This window comes from Paramisgurnus dabryanus, chromosome 23, assembly GCF_030506205.2.
Source record: "Paramisgurnus dabryanus chromosome 23, PD_genome_1.1, whole genome shotgun sequence".
Classification (NCBI taxonomy): domain Eukaryota; kingdom Metazoa; phylum Chordata; class Actinopteri; order Cypriniformes; family Cobitidae; genus Paramisgurnus; species Paramisgurnus dabryanus.
This window is the reverse complement of record NC_133359.1, coordinates 21,021,868-21,036,639: the sequence shown is the minus strand read 5'-3', so window position 1 is coordinate 21,036,639 and position 14,772 is coordinate 21,021,868.

Sequence of the window (14,772 nt, the reverse complement as noted above, 5' to 3'; positions counted from 1 at the left end):
CCTAAAACATAAACCTCAGCTGTCATCGACTGTATACCGGCTGTCATTGTTAAACTCTATTTTATGCTTTAAGTCTCCCGCATTGTTTTATTTTTTAATCTGCCTACTGAAACTGAAAACCTTCAAACATTTTAAGCATCAACAAAGTCTCTTTAGGAAAGTCGTGCCACTAGGAAGCCGTATTTGCAACGCCTCCAGTCAGTTATTTCAGGCATATGTCTACTTAAATGAGATAGACAGATATCTCTAAAATAGGGTTACCATACGTGCCATTCTTCCCGGACGCATCCCGTCCAGGATTTTGTGTTCGTCATCCGGAAGTCGTATTTGTCGACCGCATACGTCATAGAGGATTATTATTATTATTACAGAAAAACAACCGTTACATTTTAAGGTAAGAATGAAACAACGATTGTATATCTTATGTTTTTAACTGAATGGCGTATGCGGTCAACAAATACGACTTCCAGAAGACGCACCGAAATCCTGGACGGGATGCGTCCGGGAAGAATGGCACATATGGTCACCCTATCTAAAATCACAATTAAAGAATATATTTCTGAACAACAATTAAACCTGATATCGACTGTACCATAACTTGTGTTTCTTAATGGTGCCGTTTTTCGTTAAAACTTTATTTAGTGTGTAATGTTGTTGTTAAAGCATCAATAATACCTTGTTGTGCTTCCACGGAGAAAAGGAAGAGGTGCGTTAATAGATTGTTTTTGTTGCCATGCCATCGAGGTACTGTTATTTTCATCCCCTTTGTTTGGCCTTTACCGAGGACAGCTTTCTCAATCTGGCGTGACCTTTTGGACAAAGTGCACTAAGCTGCTGTCGTCGAATCACAATGCAGGAAAATGTTTGCTGTTGTCTGTGTTGTTTACACTACATGCACGTATGCGCCGCTTACAAACAAAACACGTGAGATGTTGTGGTTGCGACTCCTGAACAGGGTGTTTTAAAGTAGGGACTGCTCCATCAGTTGTAAACAAGTGGCAAATCCGATGTTGTGTCGAAGTCTGTTCCCCCTATGTTCCCCCTATTTTTTCCTTCAGTGTAGGGTTTTCATAGCGTTTTTATCACGTTGTATGTTTTATTATTTATATATTTAAAGTTTTAATGGCTACTGAGATGTATATGTGTGCATTTCTGTAATGTATCTGTGTTCTTAATGGTAAGTCAATTATTTTTACAGTATGAATCATATTATATGTATAATATATATATATATATATATATATATATATATTAGGGCTGTCAAAAGATTAATCGCGATTAATCGCATCCAACATAAAAGTTTGTGTTTACATAGCATATGTGTGTGTACTGTGTATAAATATTATGTATATATAAATACACACACATTCATGTATATATTTAAGAAATATTTGCATTTAAATACTGTATATACATTTCTATAATTTATATTATATATAAATATAAATATTTTATATATAAATATAACAATTTTTTCTTAAATATATACATGATTGGGTGTGTTTTTATATATAAATAATAATTATACACAGTACACACACATATGTTATGTAAACACAAACTTTTATTTTGGATGCGATTAATCGCGATTAATCTTTTGACAGCCCTAATATATATATATATATATATATATATATATATATATATATATATATATACATATATATATATATATATATATATATATATATATATATATATATATATATATATTATGTTTTCAAACATAAAATTTTTAAAACAACTGGTAAAGGAAAAAAAAAGAAAAAGACAGGCTATATTTTAAAAGAAATACCCTAATAGAAAACTGTCAAATGTATGAAATATTTAATAAATTGTATTATAAAATACATGATATTATTGCCTTTTAGTATAACCAATTCAAATCTTTAATCTTTCTACATGTAACGTGATGAAAACGCTATAAAAACACTACACTAAAGGGAAACATAGGGGGAATTGAGGTCGACACAACACCGGCATCGAACTGAGACTCGTTTGTAAAGCAATCCTCTCCGTGGTATTTTTCACACAATTTACTTATCTCTAAAAACTCTGTCCTAAATACGTGCTGATGTCTTCCTTGTTCTATGAAGTCCCTTCTTTAAAAATACGTAACGAGTTCTGATTGTGTAGTTTGTTTAGTGTGTTGTGATTCGATAGCAGCTTAGCTTAGCAGAGCCGTTTGAGCTTAGCTGGCGACTGACGTATTCCTGTGGGCGGAGTTTAGTCAAAATTGTTATTCAACCGGAAAGTAGAGGGCTGTAGTCCAAACCGGGCATTCGCTGTAGGCTTTGAAAGGGGAATTCTGTTAAAGAAAATAGATCGCCTGGTAGTGAACGGTCTATGTCATTCACCAAAGAAACAAACAGTCTAGGTAAAGTTCTGGTAAGTTTTTTGTTGAAACTGATGTAAAAAAAGATTTTTTAGTTTAACAATAAATGAAAGACACATTCAATTTAGTTTAAATTCAGTTTCCAGGCCACCATTTTCTGGAATTGAACATTCAACTTTTCTAGTGGCTTCCATGTTATGTACTGACTGTTTCTCTGACATTTACTGCTGTGTGCAGGATCAATCTGTGCTTAAACAATTCAATCCCAGACACCTGAAACACATCAGGGTCATGCACAATGGCAAATAAACCCACAACCTTTCTATCAGCTCCCAATGTCCTTTACCATTAGACTAAAACAGCGATGAGTCTGAGTCACACTTTGACATTTATTGCCACAACACACACATACACACACACACACACACACACACAATCATGTTTAATCTTTCAATGTCCAAGTGATTTACAAGCAGATCATGCATGACTGCAGCATCAGCCGTGACCAGAATTATCCTACCGGACAAATACAAGACACACACACACACACACACACACACACACACACACAAGGCTTCTGTCCTGTGAACTCTTTTTCTCGCAGTGGTCACGATGCAATCAAACTTCGGTGAAGCCGGTGAATAAATCTAAAGCAGGCGCCAACATATAAAGTGTAATTTAGCGCACCCTAAATAACGTGTGTCATCACGTGTCCTTATCAATAAACAACACTGACTGCAAAGCAGCAAAATCATGCCATTCAGATTTCCACCAATCAGATGCTAACTAAATGTTTGATTTGTCATCTGGTTTTTAATTTTGTATAATTTGGAACGGATAGATTTATCTAATTGAAAATTAAACAAAGTATTGACACTAAAATCGAAGAAAAAAGATTGTCTTTCTTAGTGCAAAATTTGGTAATGCTTTAGATTACAGCCCGGAAAGTACTGCGTAAGTACAGCGAATTTACAGCGTATGTTTCTGTAATTATAGTATACTTATGAAGTACGTACGTGTAATTATAAGGGAACAATTTATAATATTTGGGGAATAAAGGGGTAACAACCAGGAAAAATACAAATAATATATGCAGTAAAGAACCGTGTAAGTACAGCGGATTTACAGCGTATGTTTCTGTAATTACGGTATACGAAGTATGTATATGTGTAATTATAAGGGAACAATTTATAATATTTGGGGAACAAAGGGGTAACAACCAGGAAAAATACAAATAATATATGCAGTTTGTATTTTATAACTAAGGGCTAACTATTTTAATATTACATGGTATGTATGACTGCTAAAAATTTGGGAAATTACAAATTATCAATACAGTAAGTAATTCATAACTTCGGACTAACGATTCCAATATTAGGCCTACGTGATATGGCGTAGGCTACATGCAAAACAATCTTATGTTTGAGAGTAATTTAGCGAGAACACACACATTCACTGAATTTGGCTCGATCACACTCCTCTCCAAATATAGCTGGTGCGTGGTGTCATACATGGATTCTGCAAACTGTGGGTCTTCATTCAATCATAGTCATACACCACATATATTTTTGGAATAATATAGGTAGGCTATTAAAAAATATTTAGGCATAGGCTAAGTATTTTTTTAAACACATATTTTATCATTTTATGATGCATGATGATGGAGATTACTAAACAACAAAACTTGAAATACAGTTAATGTGTTTATGCTATTTATTAGTACGATACTATTTTCTGTAGTCACTGTGTAAATGTAACATTGTTTTGTGTTGTTACAGTCTAAGTCAATTTTTTACCCCCTTGTTTTTACGTAGTTACAGAGTAAGTATAGCATCTGCGGGCTGTAAATTAAAGTGGCACTTGTTACCCCCTTGTTTCATGTAGTTACAGAGTAAATACAACATCTGCGGGCTGTAAATTAAAGTGGCACTTGTTACCCCTTTGTTCCCAAAATATTATAAATTGTTTCCTTAAAATCACACGTATGTACTTTATAAGTACACTATAATTACAGAAATGTATGCTGTAAATTCGCTGTACTTACGCAGTACTTTACTGCATATATTATTTGTATTTTTCCTGGTTGTTACCCCTTTATTCCCGAAAAATTATAAATTGTTCCCTTATAATTACATGTACGTACTTCATAAGTAAACTATAATTACAGAAACATACACTGTAAATTTGATGTACTTACGCAGTACTTTCCGGGCTGTAATCTAAAGCGTTACCCAAAATTTTTTATGATTTTCACAAAAGTTGAATGCCTTCCAGAAAATATTCTTTTTTAAATATATAAACATGCAATATATTAAATAAAAAACAGACCCTTTGCTTTTCAAACAAAAAACTGTTTCATCCTATTTTCATTTGTTCTGTTTTTATCACCTCACATGGGCGAGGCTAGCCCCTTTTTAGGGGTGCTTCAGCACCCCTAAAAAGGAGCTCAGCACCCCTAAAACTTGGGGCAAAAATTTAATTATTCTAAAATGTTCGTTCGTCTTTGACCAGGTTAAATAATGTCCAAAACATACTCCGTAGTTTGTGGTTTAAAATGAATAATAAGGTAGAAAATGAAAACCTCCCCGCTTAGCAAATGATGTCATCCTCTTCTTTTACTTCTCTGTACCTGCATCGCTTAGCCCGACCATTCAGTGCGAAACACACGCAGAGTGAGAATCAGTTAAAAGTGTTGTGATGCAACTTTTTTGTTCAAATCTTACAAAATTTTTACGTTATGTTTATAATGAGCGAGTACATCACGAATCAATCTTTCAAGCCGTGTTTTTGTCTTATAATGAATCACCATGGTACATGTATAATAAGTGTTTAGTTTCGGATTATTTAAGTCCGGCGGGTACCCGCGCGCTGCGGAGTAGTACAGTACCTGGGTGACTCGTCCATAAACGGAGAGAAGTAGCGCCGGTTACAATGTTCTTCCGCAAGACGCATGCAGTGCGTCATAGTGGGTAGTTGCATGCGTGTGTCTCCGTTGTTAAAGTTTATTGTATGATTTATCGTTAATTTGAGACTTATTTTAACAATCGGGAGTCATGTAAACATGACATCACGTGCGTCTTTTCTGGTCAGTTGTCATGAAAACATGGCGTTTGGAACAGAGTGAAAACACTGTATACCACCAGTAGGCTACCGGTAAGTTATGTGTGAAATCACTAACTGTCTGACTATCAAACTAGACAATAAATATTTTTTAGTTTGTCACATATAGACTAATATGAAGGGGATAACGTTTTTAACCCTTAGTGCAGAAGTCACAAGTGTTTTGTTTTAGACATATAGTAAAGGTAATGGTTCAATTAAAGGACTGTTAAAAGAAAAGCTGCAAATTAACAAACTATTAATAAACCTACAATATGTTGTAGGCATAAAAGTTATAAATTAGGAGATTTGTCATTTTGACAAAGGCTTAAAACGATAGACTGTATATTCACATAAAACCATACCCACACTGCTGGTGTAGCCCACCTTTTGTCCTGAGACTTTAATATGGCATTAATGGCAAAAATGTGCTAGCTCATCATTAATTAGAAATAAAAAGGTTTGCAAAAAAAATGCATCTGAAAACTCATCAGATTGATGCTTTAAAATATGTTATTTATAAAAAATTCTAAGGGGGAGCATGCTCTCTTCTCATCTTTTTCACCCCTAACCCATTTTCATGCCTGAAAGGTCTCCAAAAAAAATCTTTATTTTGGAATTAGTTGAACCAATGTTAAAATGATAGCTATTTTACAATAGGCATATTATTGGTTTCTGTAGGAAAAAAGAGCGGGTGGTGGCAGCGGAGCTCATTGGGTGCTCAGCACCCCTAAAGCTCTAACCCTAGAATCGCCTCTTTCACCTCATAAATATGGGTAGGTTTCCTTAACTCTTTCGCCTTCTCGTCAATCAAGAGAAAACGCTTCCCTGCCAATGACGAGATTTTCCGTCTTTCCGCAATACCGCTATTATCCACCAGGTGGCGCACTTCCGCAACTTTTAAACCCGTAAGTATTGCCCTATGGCAAGCTGCTGCATGTCCGTGTCTGTTTTAAAGATTGCTCTGAATTGGATCTCTATGAAAAGTCCGTCTCAAAAATTTAATTATCTCTGCTTTTTGCTCAAAATGTGGTGTTTTTGCAGAAACCTACCCATATTTAAAAGCTGATTAAAAAAGAACCACTGAAGGTAGGATGAAACGTTTTTTTTTGTTTTTTTTTTGAAAGCAGAGGGTTTGTTCTTTCATTTGGTATATTGTATGTTTATATATTTAAAGAAGAACATTTTCTGTAAGGGTTTAAACTTTGGTGAAAATCATGAAAAACGCTGCCGCTGGCTGGCAACTTTTTTTAAAAAACGCTGGCAGTGAAAGAGTTAAAAATACCAAATTTAAGCATTTGAGCAAAAAGCTGAGATAATTGCATTTTTGTAAAGCACTGTTCTTAGAGATCAGATTTAGAGCTATTATCAAAATATACACAGAGTTTTTACTGTTTTTGGATTAGTGGACGGTTTAGTGTTTTATAAGTTAGGTAAGAGCACCATCTAGTGGATAATAGCAGAAATATGGATTGCCGTAAAGTAAAAACTTATCATTGGCAGGGAAGTGTTTTCTATTAATTGCTTTTTATGTAACTTTAAAGGGTTTTCTGTAAAATGATATAAAGAAATTGCATTTATTCCACTGTATGTGGTTATAAATGTGGTATGTGGACACTTCAATTATTTTTAGGCGGAAATTGAATACAGAAAGAGTATTATTCCTCCCTTCAGTTGGAATAGATTAACTTTGCATATATTATGATAGAGGAAAAAAATCCCTTTTCCTCTGTATGCTGACATTTGCTGGAATCAAACAAACCTGTCTGCAGGTTTCGTTACAACTCAGGGCCAGAGTTATACACTTTTAAATACAGACTTTAGAAAAAAAAATCAAAAAGCGCCTATTTATTTTCGTGTTTATTAGAGGACTGACAACACATACAACCACGTTTAGTACTTTCAACAGTGTTTTATGTAATTTCAAAGGGTTTCGTCTTAAATGATACCAAACTTTTGTATGTACAGTACACCTCTGCATGTGGGTATGGGAAGCTTTTGAAATTGGGTAGGCCAAATCCAGGAGGAAATCCCCAAAATAGATTGATAGAATGATCATGTGACTTTTACACACGTCTTGTGACCTGTTTCCATTGCACTTTTACGATATATTCATTTTTCAAATTACCTAAAAAAGAAAACTCACCTGAGTGCAAAAATGTATTTGCTACATGGAAGTTTATGCAAAATAGATGTGTTTGCATTGCCGTGTTTTAAATTTTCAATTTGCCCAATTTGAAGGGTAATGGAAGCACATTGAAGTTTGACTTTGTCTAAATAATGGAATATTATCTTATCAAACATCAAATAACATATTCAAATGAAATAAAAACCCAAATGCCAAGAGGAGATAAGTCCTCCCCATTAGAAACCCACCAAACGCAGCAGCCTTTATAAAACGTTTCTCTTTGAGCCAAATATCTGCTGTTGTTTCAGGACTCTAAAAGGGGTCGCACCCCGGATGCGCAGCTGCGGGGCCCTAAGCTGCGCATCCGGTGTGCGACCCCCTTAATTTGATGAATCTAAATGCAGATATTGATATCCTCTCATATTAAACCATGCAAAGCCCAAATCTTTGACCATGGTAACCTCCAACAGTACCCTGGGCCAGTGAGGGGGTGGACAGGTCCCTTAAATGTCCTTCAGGAATATTATGGACTTTCAATTAGTCAGACCAAATCAAAACATTACAAACATTGCAACTTCTCTTGATCAATAAGGCTTTAGGTAGTCAATACTCATGACTGCTAAGAAAACAGAAAACACCCTTAAGATCATTTTGACTGAGAGGTTCTTTGGGGAACCGAAAATCGTTCTGTTATGACATTACCGCGAAGAAACAAATCTACTACTGTATAAACAAATTTTCAAATGTCCATTCATACACCCGACAGCAAGCTGAGAATTGCATTGTCCTTTGCTGCAAAAAGTAAGTGGGTGAACTTTGAAAATGTACGAAAAGGCATTTTACCAATAAAGGATCTAAAGGTCACAGATTGACGTTTTGACTGCATATCAAACATGGAGGTAGCAGAAAGTACACTCCAAACCTATTCATATTTATTATTTCTAATTGATGTATTGATGTTAAATACAGAAAATCTCAGTGTCTCAGTTTACATTTATGCATTTGGCAGATGCTTTTGATCCAAAGTGACAGATGTGTGTTCCCTGGGTTCGAACCCATGATCTTTTACACTGTTAATGCTGAGCACTGTGTGTGATAATGTGTGCTGAAACTAACAGGTTTAAATGATTTTCGGGTTTATAATTATGCTTGATTTCCCTCTCTGAGGATGAAAGTGCAGATTTGGACCATTGACCGGTGTGTTGAGAGGATTGGGAGGAGTCCTGGCATCTCTCATCTGCACCTGAGGTCTGTGACACAGCTGTTAAATACAGCAATGTGTGACACACGTGTGCAGTGCTCTGCAGTCTCTCTCTCTCTCTCTCTCTCTCTCTCTCTCTCTCTCTCTCTCTCTCTCTCTCTCTCTCTTTCTCTTTCTCTTTCTCTCTCTCTCTCTCTCTCTCTCTCTCTCTCTCTCTAATCAGCAATCATGAGCTCCAAACACTTCTATCCCTTCAGATGATCCCAGATGCTCCAAACATTTTCACCAATTTGCTGGGCAGCATATTGGCTGTGATTTTCATCAAAACATGCATGTTTCCATCCTGTTCTGTTAATGGACCACAGCACCTTGTTTGATATCTAAATCAATGAACACAACCAAGTTAACATTGATTCTTATATTGCATTACATTTACATTTATGCATTTGGTATACAAAGTGACTTACTGGGCCCTATAAGCGCATGGTCTAAATTTTTGCTAGTTTAACGCCAGGAAAAATGGTCTATGCGCCTGGCACACAGTCTAAAAGAGTTGTTCTTATTTTCAAAATGAGTAATGTGTGTGTTTTTGGTGTAACGTTCATTAAACCAATGCGAGTCTAAGTTCTCATCCCCTTTAAAAGCCAGCTGCACTCACACCAAGGCAGATTTCCTATTTACATGACCGGGTTTGTAAGCGGAAAAATTGTAAGCAGAGGAAAAAGACCACCAGTTTAGGATTGATGTTAAAAAATTGCGTTGTGCTTTATTTATTGAAATGGTCATTTTAATAATTTAATGCTTTGGTTCTCTTTAAACGTCATTAGTAATGAGTAATAAGTAAACTAAGCAGTGTTTAATTGCTGAATAAGTATGATCACTGTAATCTCAATTTTTTTAATAAGAATAATTTACAAAAATAAAAAAAGTTTGCATTAGTAAAAATAATTTATTTGTTACAAACAGGAGATAAAGACAGCACTCGGACAGCGCTGTGAGTGTTTTTAAAAATATTATTATTTTAAAAATAGTCCTCATCTCATCCATCTATGCGTGTAAAAAGCGTTGTTGTTCCATTTATAGGCGCATATTACTAACGCACTCTTTAAATAACAAAAACAATATTGTGCCATTGACTTTAGACCAGTCTTACAAGTAAGTCATCAAAAATTTTCTTTAAAACCAGTGATGGGAGTTACGCGTTACAAAGTAACCGCGCCTGTCAGCAGGACACAGCGGAGACGTTTCTGGCTTATTAAAAATAAATATGAAATCAGAAAAATGATCATTTATTTTATGACACGTTGACACAATTGTCTCCAAATTCTTAAAGAGACACAATTTTAACACATTATATATTTTAAATGTAAACATACAGAATATTTGTCTAAATGTTCTGTATGTTTACATTTAAAATATATAATGTGTTAAAATTGTGTCTCTTTAAGAATTTGGAGACAATTGTGTCAACGTGTCATATTTTCTAAAATAAATGATCATTTTTCTGATTTCATATTTATTTTAATAAGCCAGAAACGTCTCCGCTGTGTATATAAATAAACTAAGCTTACATATTAAGATAATTTCGCTAGCACTTTATTTTACAGTACGTGTACTTACCTTGTACATACATGGTAAATAAGTTGTACTTACTGACAGGTTTAGTTGGTCAATGGTGTAGTCTATTTTAGTTACCTCAAAATAGCAACGCACTAACAATATGCCTGAACATACCTTGCTTTCAGACCAGAATGCCCATGGGCGCACAAATGGGCACAAATGCATTTGCTATTTAAACAACGTGACTAGGAAAATTGCGCCAGACTGAAACACTTGCAAAAAACACTTGCATCACGCTTTGCACTGCATTCACCGGGTTGTTGGTAGGCCCACTGTGTGTTACAGGGTATACATTTCATCATGTTGTTCTAAGGATCAAACCCAAGATCTTTGCACTGCTAACGCAATGCCCTACCCATTGTGCTACAGGAATACAATACAGTAGTAATAGTAGTAGGCCTATGTATATGTCAAACTATTTGTTTCTCACGTTGAACACAGGAAATACCTGCAATCACACTCAGAAATCATCATCTGCAAGATTGTTGTTTTTCACACCAGAGGCTGAACATTCTGGCTAATGTGTTTTAAATGTAAAGCCATTTTGAGTCCAAATCACAGTTTTGGAATTCTGGGATGATTTCTGTCAGTAAATTCCCTGGAGTTCTGTCAGGGTGATATATCGATCCTTCAGCTCTGTGTGTTTTTGACTGACAGCGGCTAAGTCTGCAGGAAACATTGTTTTCATGATTCTCACTGCCACGTTGCATACATTAGCATCACATTTCTTACAGTTAAATAAGTTATAAAGGGATAGTTTGGCCAAAAGTGAAAGTACATAAACAATAAGTGTTCAAAACTGTCTCCTTACCTTACACTGATTCACTACAACAAGTGTAAAATAAAGATTTAGTTAACAACCTTGTGCGCTACTAACGCAATGCTAATACACATTTTGTGAGAAACCTGCAGTTTTGCGTTAATGATTGCAGCCTTAAAGGGAAAATATTCAAGTTTGGTATTTAATATCCTATGCTATGGCCTAGTTATACCCACTAGTGATGCACGGGTCGGGTTGATATAAGCTTAGGACGTTTGCACAGCGAGACTTTAGATATAAAACGGAGACTATCATTGACATCTGATAATGTCCTATTAATTTTAATGTTTGCGCATACCAATATGGCAGCGCGGTGGCTTCACACTTGTGCCCTTATCAATGTTTACATTTTGTCGAAGATAATGTGGGGTCCTTTATCTGGGCCCCGCCCCCAACCAAGCCATTATAGGGTCGCCTGCTATAGTGTAATAAAGTAAAATTTGATCCTGGATTAACATTTTTTGTTGGTCCCTAACCATTTTTTACCTGTGAAAGTAGTGTGAAATTATAATTTAAGAAGAATTTTAAAGTCCCAATCCTTAATCAAAATTAAACAATCTGTCAATTCCTCAAAAAAAAAAAAACTGTGTGAGGTGCACTTGACAGTTTATATTTATTTCAGACAGAAATGTATTGGATAATGGACAGTATCGCTTTGTGGCAGCGCAGCACCAAATTTTTTTAATTCATGTAGTATTTTAATTATAATAAAAACAGGGGACCCCCAATTTATATTTTTTGTGCTTTATTTTTAAGCATTGGGGGGTCCATCAATTCTTTAAGGAGGTACGGGGCCACCCCAGCCCCCCCTCAATTCTAACATTGGACGTCATGCACAATCCAGTTGTTTATATACAGTAGATCAGTGGTAATACCTAATTTTATATTTTACTTACCCTTAAAGGAACAGTGAATCAAAAAATCAGTTTTAACTAGATTTTTTGTTATATAAGAGATCAGCGTACTTAAATGAAGAAGTTTCAAAAATGAAAACGTCCTAGTTACTGACATATAACAGTTTTTGGCACCAAGCACGAAAAAACGGCTGATCGAGAAATGTGCCAATATGTGACATTGTAGTGATTTTAAACATCACCTCCAAAGTGAAATGGCAATGACTGCTTTTGTAGCCCCGCCCACAGGTTCGCGTATAGGGATTTAATGCTGCGTCCAGACCAGCCGCGGTAGAGGCATCAAGCGCAAGTGATTTCAATGTTAAGTCAATGTAAAGACGCGTTGATGTGCGTCTCAAGGTCTTGCGGCGCGAATGAGGCGTTTAGCGCGGTAGACGCAATTCTACCTCATTCGCACGTGTAGTTCACGCGAATTGAGCTTTGCCGTGGCAAAAGCGCGAGTTGAAAATTTGAACTTTGGCGGAAAAATGCGCCATGTTAACCAATCAGGAGCTTGCTATAGTAGTGATGTGATTACAGGAAGCGAGCAGAGTCGCAGAAGCCCCTCACATGACGTGAATTTCTGTGTGAATGTATCGATGACTAGAATTTCACTCGCTGCTTTCACGCGCGAATGAAGTGAGTAAACTCAAAATGTTCAAGCGGCAAACTAGACGCGAATTTGACGGCTCAAACGCGTCTGGTGTGAACCCACGGTAACAGATGTGATGCGAGCAAACCATATGCACATTTCCAAACCAGCAAACATGCCTTTAAAGCGTAACTAAACCCCTGTTCAGAGCCTGACTCCACCCACTGCAATATTTGAAAAATGCAGAAAAAGTGGGCAGATCCCAACGGAGATAGAGGGGACGAACTAAGCTGTACCAAGTGTGTGGTGAGATCGTAACAAGGGCGTGGTGAGCTTGAACCCTATACGTCACGAGTCATTTCTTGGACCCAATATCCAATAGGAAAATTCAACTGCAGTAGCCACCGTTCAACCTCAAGAGGGCAGCACTCAGACGTTTTTACACCATATATTGCAGTATTGAAACACTTTATATCCAAATGTCAAAAAACTTACTAAAATCAATGAACAGCACTAATAAAGCATCATTCTTACAGATCATTAACTAAAAAAAGTTGGTTTGGGGTTTAGTTACTCTTTAAAGATTATCAAAGTGCCTGGTTGTAGGAGAAAACAGTCACTGTATAACCTTCCTTACGAACCTAACAATAACAATGCATGGTTGAAGTTTGTTTTTAAAGGAGTTCCAGCTCGTGTGAGTGTTTGTTTACTTCATTGTACTGTGGATTTTACTTTTATTCCAGTAGGCAAATCTTAAAATCTAAATGGGTTTTATGGCCAACGCTTTCTGTGTGAACCAAATCAACAGTATGGCTGGATCAGAGTCAAACTACCACACACAGACGGTTATGAGAAACAGTGATGAAAAGTGACCGTGCATTTCTGCCCTTTCGTGAAGGTGAAGCAGATTTTTAGATGACTTTAATCTTCCAGACGCTGCTGAGCTGCGGTAATTATGAGCCCTCCAGAAAGGGAAGATTAACACTCTGCTTTTCAATTAACAGCCTGGAAATGTGATTATACAGCAGCACGCTTCTCAAGGGGCGAAAGTTTGTCCTGGCTACTTGATTCCTCTTTGCCGCCTTTGTTTTAAAGGCTCTCGGTTAAGCTAACAGCGGTGAGCGTTTCTGGCTTCATTAGAGATGAAACTCCCACTTATCACAATCTCACAAGTTTCAGAGCCGGGAAATGAGCGCGTGCGTCCGTGGATTAGACTCGAGGATTAACGTCGACCCAAACAATGAGGAACCGACAATTAAAACAGATTAATTAAAAGGAAAATTTACCTCGCAGGGGTCGGAAAAAGAACAACGCTCCCACAGCCCCGGAGGAAATAACAAACAGCTCGGCACAAGGAGAGCTTATGAAGGCCAGATAAATGAGCTGGCAGATGTTCAGCTCTGAATGTCCTCTGAGCTGCTCTTGTTGTTAATCTGAAGTGAATGTTTGGGTTTCGGGAACATCTGATTCCTCAATCGAGAGTGGCTCTCTTTAATCAAATGGCGTTTGCTATGTTTTTAAAGGAACACGCACACTTTTTGTTACTTTAGCTTATTCACCGTATCCCCCAGAGTTAGATAAGTCCATACATATCTTTTTTATCTCAGTGCGTCTCGTAACTCTGTCTGACGCACCCACACCTAGTCTATCTTAACACAAAGGCTGGAAGTAAATGGCTCCAGCTACCTCTCAATACGTGACTAACGCCAACATTTTCTTATTTATATGTTGTGATTTGTATAGGTTGATTAGCGCAACTCTGAGCAAACTCTCGCTTTCTGAGAATATAGTTCCCTTATGTATACTGTCAAAAGATAGCTGTGTCTCGTATGACCTTGTTATTCGTACACGCTGTGACTATACAAATCACAACATATAAATAGGTTAATGTTGGCTTTATTTTGTCACTTATTGGGAGCAGTATGCTAGCTGGAGCCATTTACTTCCAGTCTTTGTGCTAAGCTAGGTTAGCAATGGGTGCGTCAGACAGAGTTGCAGCACGCACGGAGATAAAAAAGGTATGTGTGGACTTATCTAACTCTGGGGGATACGGTGAAAGTCCCAAAAAGTTGCTGTTAATGTTA